The 18,426-nt window shown below is 46.6% G+C and overlaps 1 long non-coding RNA gene across 2 annotated transcripts; it reads left to right on the top strand.

Annotated features, from left to right (window-relative positions):
• The first annotated feature begins 1 nt into the window (after position 1).
• On the top strand, positions 2-10,021 carry LOC109490511. 2 transcript variants are annotated; one of them, XR_004628520.1, is made up of 5 exons: positions 2-3,273; positions 3,653-4,547; positions 4,769-4,910; positions 7,724-8,888; positions 8,991-10,021. It is a non-coding gene; the product is annotated as an uncharacterized LOC109490511 (long non-coding RNA). The 2 variants fall into 2 exon arrangements; XR_004628519.1 differs by having other exon boundaries at positions 4,512-4,910.
• The last annotated feature ends 8,405 nt before the right edge of the window (positions 10,022-18,426 follow it).

Raw genomic sequence — 18,426 nt, forward strand, 5'->3', positions numbered from 1 at the left:
ATATGTATCCATCTTTATGGGGTTTTTTTTTTTTTTGGATGGGAAAAATTACACCCTTATCCACTCCTAATGGATATTTTGTACTTCCTTCAATTCTAAGTATTTGCAACAGAGCACAATACTATTATCAGACCACAATCTTAGTACTTACCACCCTGGAAATCACAGATGCTGAATCAAAGAGGACCAACACTGCAAACCGGTAAAAGAACTTGGACTGTTTTCCGCATTGGTATTGCAAGCTGGATGGGTGCAAATGGCGGGGTTTTCTTCTTCTTCTTTCTTCTTTCTTCTTTTTCCTTCTTCTTCCTTCTTCTTCCTTCTTTGTCTTCTTCCTTCTTCTTCTCCCTTCTTCCTCCTCTTCTTTTCTTTCTTTCTCTTTCATTGCCTTATGAACTATATGTCAACATAACCACTGAGGGCTGATGCCTGGAACGTTGCCAAAGAGGAGGCAATGTAAGCAAAATTTTCAGTTTATCCCTGGTGGAAATTTCCATGGATGTGTCTTTGGGCTAAGGGGTCAGTTGATTGGACTCAGATGGGAGTCGGAAAGGGCTCTGAGTAACTCCTCAGTCTCTTTTACCCTTGTTTATGTTTTTCCTCTACATTCATTCTTTGTTACTGAGAAATAATTCACATTCCACCAAACTCACCCTTTTAAAGTGCACAGTTCGGTGGTGGTGGTTATATTCACAGAGTTGTACGGCCATCGCCCCCATCTTCCCAGAACATTTTCATCGTCCCCAGAAGAAGTGCCCACCCCTTAGCATTAACTCCCCGCCCACCTCAAGCCCCGGCCTGGGAACCACTAATCTACTTTCTGGTTTAGGATGTTTTGTAACTTTCATGGTGCGAGCCTTGTGCTTCTTTTGTTATATTCATTTACTTTTTTTTTTTTAAAGATTTTTATTTATTAATTTGACAGAGACATCCAGCGAGAGAGGGAACACAAGCAGGGGGAGTGGGAGAGGAAGAAGCAGGCTCCCAGTGGAGGAGCCCGACGTGGGGCTCAAACCCAGAACGCTGGGATCACGCCCTGAGCCGAAGGCAGATGCTTAACGACTGAGCCACCCAGTGCCCCTATATTCATTTACTTTTAAGAAAAGTATTTGCCAGAGGAATATTTTGATGGACGAGCTTCTTTGTTTTCACGATAACACTGCAATTTTCATCACCTGTGAAATGTACGAGGCTTCGCAAATTTCTCAGAGTTCTCATGATTCACATTTTTCATCCAATCTTCAGACTTTAATTTCAGACTTTATTTACTTCAGCCGTTTTGGCCAACACAGTAAAAGCCATACGCTGAAACCCTATCCTGTAGCTGTGCTCTGCGGGGACCAGACTTACTGTAAATTAACACAGTGTAGGGGTGCCTGCGTGGCTCAGTCAGCTGAGCTTCCGACTCTTGATTTCGGCTTGGGTCACCTTCTCAGGGTCGTGAGATCAAGCCTTGTGTTGGGCTCTATGCTCAGTGGAGAGTCAATTTCTCTCTCCCTCCCTCCATCTCTCTCTGCTCCCCCCCCCCACTTATGTGCTCTCTCTCTCTCTCTGAAATAAATAATTAAGTCTTAAAAAAATTAAGACAGCGTATCTGTTTGAATGCATATGGATATGAACAACAGAAAGCTCTACTTTACAGGCTGATGCCAATAAAAAACCATTTTTTCCCCTATGTAGCAAAAAGTTCAGGGGAGATGTGCTGGGGTTAGTATCAGTGATCACCAGGAACTCAGCTTCTTTCTACTTTTCTGTTCCTCTAGCCTTAGCAGAGGCCTTTATTCTCAAGCCTCTTGTCTTCTGGTTGCAAGAGAGCTGCTGCACTTCCAGACCTCAAACGTATGTTCCAGGCAGGAAGAAAGAGGGAGGAAGGGTGACAGGATGCAGAGCTTTCCCTTATCAAGTCCTTATCTTCTTATTCAGGAGGAGAAGACCTCCCCTGGGCTTGGGAAAGCTCAGTGTCTGTTTTATATGAACTATCTAATCCCTATTTTAATCATCTGAGGTAAGGCATATTTTCCCTGCTTTACAGATGTGGAAGCTTAGAGAACTTAGTAACTTTCCCGAGGTCACAAGTCAGTGGCAGAACTAAGACTAACCGTGGTAACACACTAGGGTTTCCCAGCCTGCGTTTCATCACTGCACACAAAGCAATTCCTTGGTCGGTTTTTTTCCTTTGGGTCTCACGAACCTCGTGGAGATGGGCAAGGCAGATATTACGAGAATAGCCTCATGTCCCAGAAGAGCAATTTGAGACCCAGAGAAGGACATGACGACTTGCCCAAGGCAACTTTCATTCAACTGGGTTTAATCTCCCGTCTCACGTCCTGTCTTCTGGACCCCGTGGTCTGTGTGCGGGGGAGGAGCTCTGGATTCACTGAGGGAGACGGACACACGGAAAGAAAAGGTGCAAACAGATTTCGTATACGTCACTTTGCACAAGCTCAGCTTTTGGGGGTTTTCTGCCAATTCTCCCCTTCCTTTTTTCCCCTATAGTTTTCATCCATCTGACGTATTTATTTTCTAACCGGAAGTCTGCACCTCTTCATCCCCTTTTCCTATGTCACCCGTCCCCTTCCTGTCTGGCAACCACTTGTTTGTTCTCGGTACTTAGGAGTCCACTTCTGTTTTATTTGTTCATTTGCTTTGTTTTGGGTTGTTTTTTGCTTTTTAAAAAAAATTCCATATATAAGCAAAATCGTATGGTATTTGTCATTTTCTGTCTGACTTATTTCACTTAGAATATCTTCTAGGTCCGTCAACGTTGTGAACGGCAAGATCTCGCTTTTTATGGCTGAGTAATATTCCATCTTGTGTATGCACTGTGTGTGTTGTATGTATTTCATCTTCTTACCTGTTTGTGGATGGACACTTAGGTTGTTTCCATGTGTCGACTCTTGTAAATAATGCTGCAGTAAACATAGGGGTACATATATCTTTTTGAATCAGTGCTTCGTCTTCTTTGGGTGAATACTCAGAAGTGAATTACTGGGTTATATGGTAGCTCTATTTTTAATTTTTTGGGGAACCTCCGTACTATCTTCCACAGCGGCTGTGCCGATTCACAATCCCACCAGCTGTGAGCAGGGTTCTCTTTGCCCCATGTCCTCACCAATACTTGCTCTCTCTCATCTTTTTGACAACAGCCATTTGTACTGGTGTGAGGTGACACCCCACTGTGGTTTTGATTTGCGTTTCCCTGACAATGAGTGATGTGGAGCATTCCTTCATGGGTTTCCTGGCTCTGCCCGTTCCCCTTGCCAGGATGCGACGGTGAGTCTGGGACTATGTGGTGACAGGCCAACACTTTGTTTTAGGAGAGACTGTGGACACAGAGGGGTCTGTGTCACCTTTCTCCACCCATGGGTTCCACGCTTTTGGTGCGTGTGTTTTCCAGTTTCACTGCAAGCAGTTACCTGCTGCCAGGAGGGGAGTTTCCCAGACCAAAAAGTCAGACTCTGTCCTAAGTGTTACCTTCCCCTTCCTGAACACAGGTAACACAGAGGAAGGGATGTTTCTTGACAACCCAGTCTGGTTACATGGTAAAAGGAAAGAAGGAAACCAAGTCCAAGTGAATTTTCTGTTGGCCTTGATAGAATTAAGTAAATTAATTAACTAAAACCCCCGTCATCCATTTTTTTTTTTTTTAAAGGCTGTGTGTATCATGACGAATGTGGCTCTGAGCTCTGACCTCAGTGCCTGGATCATGAGTCTTTGAGAAAAATCTGTAAATGATTTATAGACGAGCAGACATGAAGGCTTCAACTACAGTGAATAGATGAACACAATGGGTTGCAGTGTTTGGGTAAAAAGATGCCCATTTTAAAATAAAAGTATGATATTTCGATGTGGTGGTAAGTAAGAAAATGTTGGTAATCACACAGTGAACAGATTAGTATTAGGATAAGGCCTTAACTTGGTTCTCAATATGGAGGCGCATAGTAGGGACTCAATAAAATATTGAATAACTCTGGGAGTTGAGCCAGCTTAATGAATTGATCACTGGACTTTTGACACCACAGTCAGACAATTTTAAAGTATCCTGTGTATTCCGTGGTTATTCCGTGACTCCAGGTGATCTCTAAACTAAGCCATTATCAAATTGGTGTTGCGAATTAGAGGACAAAAGCCCAAACTTAAACTCACTTTCACGGAGGAAACCTCACGTGGTCCTCATTTCTTGCCCGCTCTTGCTAGTGGCCTGAAATGTGAACAGCATTAGTGGCTGACACAAGCAAGCAGGCTGCCTGCTGGCTCCCAGTCAGCTTTGGATCAGTGCAAATCAAGGGGCTGCCCCGGGAGCTAATTACGCAGACACAACGATGTGCTGTGGCCGGCGGACCACTGCTGGATGCAGTGCTCCTAGCTGCTCTCTCTTACGAGCACAGCAGAAGCAGCCAGGACAGAACCCCTCTTTGGGTGTGTCTTCTCCATCCTCCTGTCCTTCCAGCTGCTCAGGCTGATAGCTTTGGAGTAGTCTTGACTCCTGTTTCTTTCACATTCCTCGTCAGATCTGTGAGCAAACCCGCCGGCCCTGCTTTGAGAACGTAAGTGTCATGTCACCACTGTTAGCTGTCTCCACTGATACTGTGCTAGACCAAGCTACTGTCATTTCACACCTGGGCTCCTGAGGCAGCCATCTCACTGATTTTCCTGATTCTGCCCTGCCTTCTGACACTCTGTGCTCAACCCAGTGGGCAGAGGGATGCTTTCTACAGATTTAAGACAAATCATGTAACTCTTCTCAGTTCTTCTCTGAATTCTCCAGATTCTTATCCTGCTCAGAGTAAAACCTCAAGTTCTTCCAGTGGCTTGTCACCCCCATGGCTTCTCTGAATTGATGTGCCACTCCCCCTGGCTTTCTGTGCTTGGGCCACATGGACCTCCTTCCTGTTCCTGAAGCACGTCAGGTGGGCTCCTGTCTCCACGCTGTTCCTGCTGCCTTGATTGTTCCCTCTGCCGATGACATCAGTCCCCAGATATCCACATGGTCCCTTTTCTCACATCCTCCAAATCTCTGCCCAAATGTGTCCTTCTCAGTGAGACCTGATCACCCTGTTTAAAACCGCAGCAATGTATTTAAAACTATTAGGTTTGCTGTAATTTTTGTGTTTTTTGGTAGGTACTTTTTAAAATTAGGTTAAGGAAGTTTCTATTCCTAGTTTGCTGAAAGTTTGAAAAATGGACAGTTATTGAATTTCATTGATTTCACTGATTTTTTTCTTCTGCCTTCTGAGATCATCATGCCTCCTTTAATGCGGTAATGTGGTTAACTGCATTAATATATTTTCTAATATTAAACCAGCCCTGCATTTCTGGAATACTCAAGTGGCCCAATAGGGAGAATGCAAGTGGAGCATGGCAATCTTGCTGAGTTGAGGAGACAGATATAGGCATTTGGAGAGGCTGAAGCAGTTGGAATTTGCAGAGCAGAGTCCCAGAGAGGACGATCCTTTGCAGAGAAAGAGTTCCGAAAATCTGTAAATTGTTACTGACTACTAAGCCACAAATACACAGGGGGAAACTCCATGAAGCTTGTCGAAGGACGACTGGAGAACCGTAAACTGAACAATACTTGGGTGATACTCGAGTTCCAAATAGCTAGAGTGGAGAGTCGTCAATGAACACATGGGCATTCATAGAGACCCCAGAAGGGTCAGCGTCATGAGTTGAGCTGAACTATTTCTACAGGAAAGGCTATTAAGGATCTGTCCAAACAAAGCTTGAAAACATGCTTTGAGAGAATTAACTTAATCTGCAAATAACCTAACTTCCTGTTAGAACAAAGTCTGATACTCTTGAAAAGAAGGCAACAAACTCTAGCACTCAACAATGCACAGTTCACAATGTCCAGCATCCAAAAAAAAAAAAATTACTTGGCATGAGAAGAGGTGATCAAATGTGATCCATAATTTGGTGCAAAATCAGTCAATAGAAACAGAGTCAGAAATGACAGAGATGAAATGATTAACGGACTAGGACTTTAAATCACTTATTATAAATATCCTCAAAGACTTGAAATCATGTAATGTGGAAAAAAAGAGTAAGATATTAAAAAGATGCAAATGGTCCTTGTGGCACTGAAAATTTCAACATATGAAATGAAAATTTTACCAGATGGGATTAATAGCAGAATAGATTCTGCAGAAGAGATCAGTGAACTGGTAGACATACTAATGGATACTATTCACACTAATGCACAGAGAAAAGAAGAAGAAAACCCGACCAGATCCTCTCTGACTTGTGGGACAATGTCAAGCAGGATGTGTATGTGTGATTGTGTGTAATGAAGTCCCAGGAAGGGGAGGATCAGGAAAGAAATAGATTTGAAGAGCTAATGGCCAAAGTTTTTTCCATACTTAATGAAAGCTGTAAAAATATTGACGGATCTAAGTCACTCAAAGAATCCCAAACAGAATAAACATAAAACCAAACCAAGACACATCATAACCAAGTGGCTGAAAACCAGTGATAATGAAAAAAATCTTAAATTTCAGAGATAAAAAATACATTAAATATAGAACAAAAGTTAGAATTACCCCAGATTTCTTGTCATCAATGATGTAATCCGGAAGACATCAGAACATCTTTCAAGCACTGGAAGAAAAAAACGATCAATCTAGAATTCCATAGCTAGTGTAATTATTTTTCAAAAAACTCTTTTGCAAGTCGGTTGACTTCTGGCCAGGGAGATTCGAGCACAAGTGCTGCGTGCATGCCTTTCTTCTCTCTCCTCCTCCTTCCTGTCTGGAGCTCCTGAAACTATCCTACACAGAAGTGTGACCTTCAGATATTAGACAGTGACTTTCCCTTTGTTGGACAATGAAAGAGCAACAGAATCTAAGGAGCCTAGTTCTCCAACGCTGTGGATTACCAGATCAGCCCCATAGTGAGCCATCTGGACCTATCACAGTGAGGATGGGTTAAGTGACTGTTATTTGGAGGTTTTCTCCCACCCGGAACCCAATTCTAATATGATTAGCTATTTGAAAGAGTATCAGTTGGTAAGTTTCTGACAAGATGATCTAGAACAAAGAAGACACAAATAAATAATATGAAGACTTTAGAAGGGGACATCACCATAAATGCAGCAGAGATGACAAGAATAATAAAAGATTATGAAAAACCTACCAATAATTTCCACATTCCGAAAAAAAAAGAATAAATTTCTAGAAAAAAAATAACTAAAAGTCAGTCAAGAAAAAGCAGAGACTCGAAACAGATACTGGTCCTCTGATGTTCATAGCAGCATTATTCACAAAAGCAAAAAGGTGGAAACAATCCAGATGTCCATTGAGGAATGGATGTGGTGTAGACATACAATGGAATCTTCTTCAGCCTGAAAAAGGAATGAAATTCTGACACCTGCTATAACGTTGATGGACCTTGAGAACATTATGCTGAGTGAAATAAGCCAGACACAAAAGGACAAACGTTGCATGATTCCTCTCGTACAAGACACTAGAATGGTCAGATTCGTAGAGACAGAGAGTAGAATAGAGGTCATGGGGGACAGGGGGCAGAGAGGAAAACGAGGAGTGAGTGTTTAATGGGGGCAGAGGTTCAATTTGGGAAGATGTCATGTTCTGGAGGCGGATGGTGGTGATGGTTGCACAACAGGACAAATGTACTTAATGCCACTGAACTATACGCTTAAAAATGGTTAAAATGGTAAAGTTTATGTCATATGTATTTTGTCAGAATAATTTTTTTTCCTCTTTAGGTATCGTGGAGTAGGAGGATGTTTCAGTCCACTCAGGCCTCCCCATTGCTAGAAATGGAACACTGGCCCTGACATCCTGAAGCTTCTAGCTTAATGACTTCTGCTCTGTACTTGTCCTTTCTTGGCATTTACATAACTGGAGGAATGGTTGCAAATATATAATATTATAGTAACTAGCTATTAAAGATTTTGTTTTTTAATTTTTAAAGTAATCTCTGCACCCAACGTGGGGCTTGAACTCACAACCCCGAGATCAAGCATTGCATGCACCACTGGCTGAGCTGGCCAGGCGCCCTGGTAACCAGTCATTAGAAGGAGCAGACATAACTTCTGTTCCCAGTGGGAAGCCTGTTGGTAAAGAAGAGGAGCCCCTGGAACTGAATGACTGACCCTTGTCCCCAAGCCTTTTCCTCATGTGAACTGGCAGGTGAAGTCTGCTCAGCTGCCCTGCGTGCTCCAGGCTTACGAACCAAAGTCCACTTTTAGAGCTGGGGATGACATCCGTTTGGCACTGGGCTGTGGGCCGGGCTCCTGGGTGAAACCCGCTCCCACTGCCTGCCTTTCAGAGCTCGTGTCTGCAGGATGCTGTTTTCAGGATCACCTGAGCCTCGCAAATGCTCCAGGAATTCACTTTGCAGCCTGGCACATTCCAATTCCCTGTGTAGGGCGGCCACGCCCAGATTCCACGGGAGAGCCTCAGCAGATCGGCTTCCCCCGTAGGCCTTCCCCACCTCCTCAGGTGTTTCTGCCTCGTGACTTGGAGCTGTGGTGCCACCAGGCAGGGATGTGTCTGCGTTTGTGCGTGACGTCATTGGTCCCGGATGAGAGGTAGGTTTCTTCTTCACCCCAAGCACATTTCTACAACTGTCTTGGTTCATCTTTGTAAGCAGATACAACTGGGGGAGGGGGTCTGCTGATGGGCTGTGTGGCAAGGGCAGCCCAGGCACCCACACTCTGCCCCGCGGATCTTCCAAAGGCTTCTGAGCCTCTTCTCCACATGGTCCCTCCCTGCCCATGCTGCTTACTTGGCTCATGTCCCCTGTGCGCTGCAGCCCAGCTGGCCTGCTCACCGCCTCTCCCCCCTGCCCAGGACAGCCCCCTCCTCCAGAATCCCCCAGACCCTCCAGCCCTCCCGGAGCCCTCCTGGGACGTGCAGCTCTTCAAGGTATTTTCTCTCCCCACCTATGTCTTATGCCCCTGCTCTGCTTGCTGGGAGCAGACAGTGGGTGTGTTGAACATAATCAAAGTCCAGAATTTCATGTGGCAGGTCGCATCTCGGACTTCCAGCTTGAGCTAGTGAGGAAGGAGACCTGCCAGCTCCCTGCGTGTCCCTATCTTGGCAGCCGGGCACTCCTGCATGGCCACTGTCCCTGGCTGGGCACTGGTGGGGGCTGCACCTCCTGCAGATGGTACCGTGACCACAGCCTCAGCTGATAAGGAACCAGGAGGAAGCCCAGCTCTGGGCTGAGTTGTCAGATGAAGTTAGCCTGCTACCCCCCGCCCCCGCAGGGCACTGTGGCCTGACAGCAGCAGAGACGAGAAACACGACCTCCATCTTCTTGGGGTACTTAAGCAGCCCAGGAATGCGGTTTTAAGCTGTCCTGGCAATGCTGCCCTGGCTCTTGAGGATTTTCTTTCTCCAGTCTCCCTGAATCTCAGAAGCGCCGATTCCGCCTGGCCTGGCCCTGCTCCGGGAACCAGCACACTGGCCCTGTCCCCCAGTTCTTGTGTGATGGGCCCCTCTGCCTGCTTGTCCGAGGTCTGCGTGTCCTAGGGTTGTGACAGGGGCAGCCACCACTGCACCCCTGTCCCTGCTGAAGAACGGGGTGATACTGCAGACCTAAACCTGCCTTGTATGAATCAGAAACCCTGTCCAAAGGAACCGGATGGCATGGGAGGAAATTGAATGCAGCTGAGTTGGAAGGTGGCATCTGGGGACGCTCCTGAGTTCAAATCCCACCCCCACCCCCGTAATTATTGGCTGAACCTTGGTTTCGTCAAAGGCTGGTTGAAGATGGAATGAGACAGTAAGTGGAGAAGCCAGACACAGAGCAAGCATGCAGAGCGGTAATTATTGCTGTCAGGCTGGGGCAGAAGGAACAGTGAGCTAGACCTGCCTCTGTCAAGGAATGGCTCTGTGACCTCCAGGACCAACCCCAGCCTCGGTGTCTGCCTCTGTCCCGGGGCTGTTTGTCTTGTCCCCTGACCTCCCAGCACCGTTCTCAGGATCAAAGGAAGGGGTACAGGGGCAAGCCTCTTGCAAACCATGAAGTATTTCATAAACCCAAGATGTTTGTATTACGGTGTACACGGTGTGCCAATGCGCTTACACCCTCGTGTCTTTGAATGTGCCTTTGAGTAACTCAAGATGGGGAAGAAGGTGCTTTCCTAGCTGGTTAATGTTGCCAGGCTTTGAAATATGCTTAAACGTGGCTCCCAGACAGGCTGAAATTAAACTGTGAGCACATGTTCCCTGTTCAGCTGCCTGCGATCCTGCTGCTGGGTTGTTGGTTTGTATGGCTTCCTGTCTGTCCTCCTGTGATTACCGACTGGCTCCTAGAGGCAGGTGCAGGGAGATGGAGACAGTGTAGATGGGAGCCCTCCAGACCCTGCAGCCTGGGTACCAGCCTTCCTCACCCCATCTCCTCCTCCCAGGAGTGGAGAGCCTTCGAAGGGCTATCCACACATCTGATTTTAAGTTGTGGTGTGATTGATAACACAAGCAGGTCCAAATTGCTAGGGAAGCACACAGAAGGTCAACTTCTTCGTTTTGGGGAATGGGGCACAAGGTCACAGCTTTCCTTGGGGCCATTCCTGTGGTGGATCCCATCTCAAGAACTCGGTATTCCTGTCCCTAAATATCCTTGGCTGAAGAGGTACAAAAGGGGTCATTGCACGGGGTATGTGTGGAGGGAATAGGGCCACAGAAACGATTCAGCAGAGGAAGAGGAAAATTTAAAATAGATTGTTTTTTTTTTATTCCACTTGTATATTCATAGGCTTATGAACTATTATTATTATTGTTAATTGTGGTGGAGTGCATCTAAAAATGTACTGTCTGTATTAGTTGCCTAGGGCTGCCATAACAAAGTGCCACAGACCAGGCTGCTTGAACAACGGAAATTTATTTTCTCCCGGTTCTGGAGGCTGGGAGCCCGAGATCAAGGTGTTGGCAGGATTGGTTTCTTCCGAAGCCCCGCTCCTGGGCTTGCGATGGCTGTCTTCTTGTGTTTCTTCACATCATTTTTCTCTGTACGTGTAAGTGTCCAAATTTCATCTTCTTATGAGGACTCCAGTCATCCTGGGTTAGGGCCCACCCTCAGGACCTCATTTTAACTTAATCACCTCTTCCAAGAACTTATTTCCAGTGCAATCACATTCTAAGGTACTGGGGGTTTGGACTTCAACATATGAATTTGGCGGTGTGGGGGATGATTTAGCCTGTAAGACACTATAAACTGCCCATTGCACCTAACTGCCACCAGTGGGAGGGCGAGAGAGAAACCTGCGGGCCCTCCAGCTCCCCCTCCCAGGCTCCCCACCTCACGGTTGTGTCTGAGAGAGGATGTGGATGTTGCCCCAAATTATAACACTATTCCTAGAAACTGTGAGCAATGGGACTCTCAGAACCAAAGACATCTTATGTAGGTATCAAGAGTTGCAGTTAGTTAAGAGCACTCTTTGGAGATATCGTGGAGTCTTCTTATTGATTGATTGATTGAATGTGGGTGGGGGGAGAGGGGCAGAAGGAGATGAAGAGGGAGAGAAGCAGACTCCCTGCTGAGCGCTGAGCGAGCCTGACCTAGGAGGCTCAATCGCTCCACCCTGAGATCATAACTCTGAGATCATGACCTGAGTCGAAAGCAAGAGTCAGATACTTAACCGACTAAGCCACCCAGGCACCCCTATTGTGGAGTCTTCTATGGGCTCCGACACTCACTGTGCACGAGAAAGGCTTGTCTCTTGCAGTCCCAGCACGCTGTGGCATGGTGGGTTTTCATCATGACTTGTGTGAAGACCTTGTCACGGAGCATTGAAACATAAAACATAAATGAGAACAGCAGAGAGATCCAGAAAAAAACTGTGCTGGTCATATAGAGCCTGGACTTGATATTGAGCATTGTAGATGGTACTAGAAACTTCCTCCTGGGATGTTTCTGTGTTTGAAAAAAAATGTATTTATTGGCATTGTGGTAACACTTGTCTAGCTCACAGACTTTCTTTCTGAGTAGTGTTAACGGTAATTTGATATGATCATGTGCCTAAATATACCCACAACATCCTAACAAGTATATGGGGTTCTACCACGGTGGATACCGATGGATGCAGCTAATAATTTGTGGGTTCATTGTGCAAGGGACTGTCCTAGGAGGGGTCCCGGGTAAAAGCCAGCAGCAGTCCACCAGGATCGGAACCGTCCTGGATAGTGTTTTGCTAAGTGAAGGTTTACAGACTGAATGCTCAGCTTTCCAGCCATTTTGCTTCTCAGATGATGGCAGCCAGGCTGGAAGAGCCTTCTTTGGAAAACCTGATGGATCCAAGGAAAAACACTTGGAAGTACTGACATGGGAGGGGGTCTCCTACAAAATGACCTGACCAGAACATTCTAAAGCAGTAAATGATCATAAGAATCACCTGGGGAGATTTGAAATGCCCTCCTGTACCCCTTCCTATCCCCAAATGGTCACATCAGAATTTCTTTACTCTTTCTCTCTTTCTTTCTTTCTTTCTTTCTTTCTTTCTTTCTTTCTTTCTTTCTTTCTTTTTTCTTTTCTTTTCTTTTCTTTTCTTTTCTTTCAGATTTATTTATTTATGTGAGAGAGAGTGAGCGAGAAAGAGAGAAATAGCATGAGCAGGGGGAGGGACAGAGGGAGAGGGAGACTCCTCGAGCAGACTCCTCACTGAGCAGGGAGCCTGATGGATGTGGGGTTCAATCCCAGAACCCTGAGATCATGACCTGAGCTGAAGTCAGAAGTTGGAGGCTTAACCGACTGAGCCACCCAAGCGGCTCCCATAGCAGAATTTCTGAGGATGGGGTCAGGTCATTAGTGTCCACAAGCATTCGAAATGGTCGTGGTATGTGGCCGGGCTGAGAAGCACTGTGTAAAATGAAGCCCATGGTTGGCAAGTCGCATCACCTGCTCTGAGTTTCTAATCAGCTTTTTAGTGACTCCTCTGAACTGTGAATGGACAGCCAGAGCTGACCAGACATGCAAGAAAAGCCTCTAACTTGAAAAAGTCCAAAACAATGAGAAAAGGTGGAGATTATGCAAAAAAAAAATTTTTTTTAAATCTATCTTTGGTATCTTCAGAGAGATGAGAAGTTTATCCGCTAGTGAAATGAGAAAAGGATGAGATTCTAAAAATTCAGAAGACAGGGCACCTGGGTGGCTCAGTGGTTAAGCGTCTGCCTTCAGCTCAGGTCATGATCTCAGGGTCCTGGGATTGAGGCTTGTGTCAGGCTCCCTGCTCAGCGGGAGAGTCTGCTCCTCCCTCTCCCCTGCCCCTCGCACCCCCCTGCCCCAGCTCCTGTTCTCTCTCTCTCAAATAAATAAAATCTTTAAAATAATTCAGAAGACAGAAAAGCCCTTGGATATTAAAACATGACAGTAGAATTATTATTGTGCCAAGTTTTTGAAGAGAAAAGGAAAGAAAGGATAGAAAGAAGAATCTCAATAAGATCAAAAGGTGGGGTGCTAGGGTGGCTCAGTCAGTTGAGTGTCTGCCTTTGGCTTGGGTTGTGGTCCTGGGGTCCTGGGATCGAACCCCTCGTTGGGCTCCTTGCTCAGTGGGGAGCCTGCTTCTCCCTCTGCCGCCCCCCCTTCTTGTGCTCTCTTTCTCTCTGTCAAATAAATAAATAAATAAAATCTTTAAAAAATTAAAAAAAAAGATTAAAAGGTAAAGTTAAGGAAATCTCCTGGAACACTGAGCAAAAAAGTCAGAGAGAAAAAGCAAAGCCACAGAGATGGAAATTAGAGATAAGTGAATAAAAGGAACGGACAGGAGGTCCAGCATTCCAACAATAAGTGTTGCAGAAAGAGAACAGGGAAAACAGAAGAGAAAAATCATCAAAGACACAATTTAATAAAATTTCCCAGAAATGATGAACACGAGTCTTCAGATGGAGAGGGGCCAGCCAATGCCCCGCACAATAGATGAGCACAGACCCACACGAAGATCCAGCACGGCGAAGTTTCAGAGCTACAGGGAAACTTCCAGAGAGGAAACGGTTTTCACACTTAAGATCAAGAGTCAGAAGGCATCTGAGCTCTCATCACAACACTGGAAGCCACAAGACGCTTGACAACTCTGCAGCCGTGGGCAGCGTGCCCTCTTGGCTCACGCTCCTGGTCTGTAAAATGGGCACAGAATTGTGTAACCCAAGTTCCTGCAGGTGTCTATAGAGACTTTTTAAGCAGAAGTGACCCCATTCCTCCTCTTCCTCACCTGCACTGGTCAGGGCTGTGTCCTTGGGGTCTCCTGCAGCTCTGCAGTTCTCAAGATGCTGAAGGTTTGCTCTAGTCCACTGTGAAGCAGAGAGAGCCCTCCTGCCCTTCCTCTTTTGTGTCTGCATGGTCAGAGGGGTCACCTGGAGTGCTAATTGTACCCTTGCTTGCAGTTTGTGATGAAACAGTTTGTGGGAGTTTCCTGGGGCTGCCATAACAATGACCACAAACTTGGTTTCAAGCAACAGAAATGTATTTGGTCACAGTTTCGGAGGCCAGAAGTCAGAAATTAAGGTGCCACCAAGGCTGTGCTCCCTCTGAAGGCACTAGGGGAGGGTCCTCCATGCCTCTTCCAGCTTCTGTGGCCCCCGGCAACACTCGGCGTTCCCTGCCTTGTGGACACATCGCTCTAATCTCTGCCTCCATCTTCCCCATGGCTGCCTTCTCTCTGCATGTCCCCTGTTGTCTTTAGGACATCAGTTAATGCATTTAGGGCCCCTCTGAACCCAGGATGACCTCATCTTCAGTAATTACATCTGCTAAGACCCTATTATGGATTCCCTATTATGGAATGGGATGGGCAGTCGAGCAGGAGCTGGAGCTGGGCCAGATTGCAAATTTGAGGGACAATCATCACGCTGTACTCAGAATCTCCACCGACTGTCTCAGTCAAACTTGCTGGGTCAACCAACCAGCAGCTCCTTACTTCAAAACGTGACTGCCCCTGAACTGGTCCTCCCTGGCCCCCCTGGGGTCATAAATATGCCCATCACATATTCTAGCTTTAGGTTCAAGCCAGAACCTCTACTATATATGTAGGTGGAAAGAGCTATAGACTCAGAAGCATTACATCGAATATTACTTATCCTGCTTATTAAAAGCAACCAAGAGCTTAACTATTTCACACACGACTTGTCTCTTATAATTCCCATATGCGTTCATTCAATAGGCATTATTGAGCTATGCACCAGACACAGCAGGATTTGGAATTTATATAGATGGCTAGATCAAAGATGCCTGGGTTGTAGTGGAGCCTGCCAGGGATTTTGATGATCTTCCCAAATCAGCCTTCTTTTACTTTGCCTGGATACCCGGTCCTCTGCCAGTGTGGAGGCAGCTGCCTGAGACCTGTGATGTCACCGGATGGAGGGGGGAAAATGTGGATCTATTCCTGCAAACTTACCCTTACCAGGCAAGAGAAGAAGGACTCAAAGCTTGTTAACTGCAGCTTGATTGGATGAGAGCAGGGAATCCCCCCTTCCAGTGGGTGGTTCTCCAAGATGACTGCCCACCCGACCACCAGCAACAACATGGGCACTGCTGGGACCTCAAGGACCAGCGTGACGAGAATGGCCAGAGCTCCATCCATGTGCTATTTATCTCAAAGCCAGTCATGTTGTTACCCTGTGCGACTTCTGACAGTTTGGAGCCAAGGCCTTCACAGGTCAGGTGAACATGCGTGTGAGGGAGGGCGACGGTGATATGATGAGGCTGGCAACACTTACCGAAAACTTCGGTAAAGTTTGTGTGGACACTCTCTGATACGTGCTGTGTTGGGGTGGAAGTTCTTCACACATCACAGATGGAGAGAAAACCTGGCAGCAATCTGTTGGCAGTTGGAGAAAACAGTTGCACCTGTCCCATATCTGCTGTATTAGGCAGTTGTGCGCTTTCTGGAGGTCAAGGAGAAGGGACCCAGGGCTTGCCAGCGACTCCCCTCCAGGTCTTGGCATTAGGAGAACGCAGTTAACCTTTTTTGTAGCGTTCTCCCTCACGTATGATGATTCCATTTTCTTAACCCATTGCCTTCCCCAGCGTCTTTCCCAGGTAGAAGCCCCTTGAAGACACAGATGGTGCATCATTGGATATCCAGGGCCTAATCCACAGTGCTGGGCACATTATCCCCAATCCCAAGGGTTTATGGAATGACTTACACCCTAACCTGGGTACTGAGGAGACTTTGGCAGTTTACAGGCTTTATCAACAGGGAATGCTGTCCAACTGCTTCCAGAAGACATATGGGAGAGAAGGAGGGAGGTCGGCATGATCTAAAATCATGCTCATGTCTTAAAAATCTGACATAACTAATTAATTTACGAATGCCAAAGTCACCACAAGTGGTGGGTGGACTGAAATGATTATGGGAGGAGGGGGAAAGCACAGACAGAGCTTTCTGATTACTGAAGGAAACCAGCAAGTGGGGAGTGCAGGGTTGCATTAAATGCGGGATGTAAACTGTCAGCACCTTCTCCAAGGGCTTCTGGTCCAGGTCGGTGGGTTGGCATGTGAGACGCTGGGGTATGTGAGGGGACACCCTGAGGCTTAGAGAGGGTGGTGCCAAGGCCATTAAGAGTACCGTGGCCTCTGGGGTCAGACCTGGTTTTGAATCTAAGCTCTGTCCCTAGACTTTGTGTGACTTTGGGCACGTCATTCATCAGTCCCCAGTTTCACATCTCTAAAACGGACAATCACATGTACCTCAGAGGGCTGTGGTAAGGACCAAATAGGTCACAAGTGAAAGCGTCCCGCGGTTTCTGGCACTTACGACACGTTCAGTCAGTGTAAGTTTACTATTCTTATCTCTCTTACTGGCTTGTGCAATATACACCACTGAATCTCAGTTTCTTCGTCTGTAAAAAACAGAATACATCAGAGTTGTTTGGCACATAGTTGATGATCAGTAAAGGTTTTATTTATGACTTTTTCTGACTTTTTGTTTTGAAACAATTTTAGACTTAAATTTGCAAAAATACTAGAGCGTTCCCCTCCACTCTACAGCATGCTTCCCCTAATGTTGACATTGTATGTAATCATAGTACATTGATGAATCCAGGAAATTTACACCGGCAAGAGGCAATGCCATTCACTAAAGTTCAGACCTCTTTGAATTCCCCCAAATGCTCTTTCCCATCCTGGTTTCCACACCAGGACCCCACGTTCTGTTTAGTCCAATTTGTGACAGTTCCTTGCTTTTTGTCTTTCATGACCTTGACACTTTTGATGAGTACTGGCCAATTACTTGGAAGAAATATTTCTCAATTTGGGTTCGCCTGATGTTTTCTGGTGATTAGATCAAGGTTATGTACTTTTGGCAGGATTACCAGTCATGATGTTGTGTTACTTTTGTTTTGTTTTTCTTTTATCATTATCATGGTAAAATACACATAACATGCAACTTACCCCTTAAACCATTTTAAAATGTACAATTCAGTGACATTTAGTACATTCACAGTGTTGCACACCCCCCACCTCCATCTAGTTCCATCCGTATCAGCAGGCAATCCCCATTCCCAGCACCTCCAGCCCTGGACAAGCACCTGTTTGCTTTCTGTCTGTGGATTTGCCTATTCTGGACGTTTCGTGGAAACGAAACCATGTCATCTGTTGTCTTTCCTGACTGGCTCTTTTTCACTTAGTATTGTGTTTTCAAGTTTCATCTCCATTCCTTCAGGGATCAGTACTTCATTCCTTTTTATGGCTGAATAATATTCCATTAGTGGACAGACCACATTTTATTTTCTAAATCAACTGTGAAACCCCGCGTGGGCCCCAGGGCTGGGCCTGGAAAGTGAGGGGAAGAGGGAGGAGACCCTTGTGACTGGCAGGAGGTACTAAGTATGCGGGGAAGGGCCAGGATTGGTGCACTGGGGAGTAACAAGACTGTACTGACACGATGCAGACAACACTCAGTGAGGCCCCCGTGGGACTGCCCTACGGATAGCAGACTCCTGTTAAAGTGTCATTTGTGGAAAGGTAAAAGCAGTGTGGCAGATGGCCCAGGGACGGGAAGGCACGTCTCCGGGGCTGGAAGAGCAGGACGTCCCCGGCACCCCCTTGAGGCCTGTACGGGCCGAGGCCCAGAGGCTGGGGCTCCGACTGCAGTGGTTGCGGGGAGCACGCTCAGGGAGGGTCTAGTGCCCCGGGGCCCGTGCTCATTGCTTAGAGAGGAAGGGGTGCCTCTCTTACGGCAAATGCAATAGTTGGAAACTTGCATTTATAATAATAAAAAAAAAAGGTGTGCTGACGGAGACGCAAACATTTTCGTTTCCTAAACGTCTCACCCCGGCTGCTCCTTAACTAGCAGGACCCACTGGTTTTCCTCCAGCGGGTTTGGGGGCCAGAGCCGGGAGGAAAACGGCTCTCGCAGAACCCCGTCGCTTCGCAGTCCCCGCACGTCCCGCAGCCCCGCAGTGCCCGCGGCAGTCGGCCAGGGCACCGCGCTGTCCCGGGCGGCAGGCGGAGGACTGAGGGCGGAGC

This window comes from Ailuropoda melanoleuca, chromosome 10, assembly GCF_002007445.2.
Source record: "Ailuropoda melanoleuca isolate Jingjing chromosome 10, ASM200744v2, whole genome shotgun sequence".
Classification (NCBI taxonomy): Eukaryota; Metazoa; Chordata; class Mammalia; order Carnivora; family Ursidae; genus Ailuropoda; species Ailuropoda melanoleuca.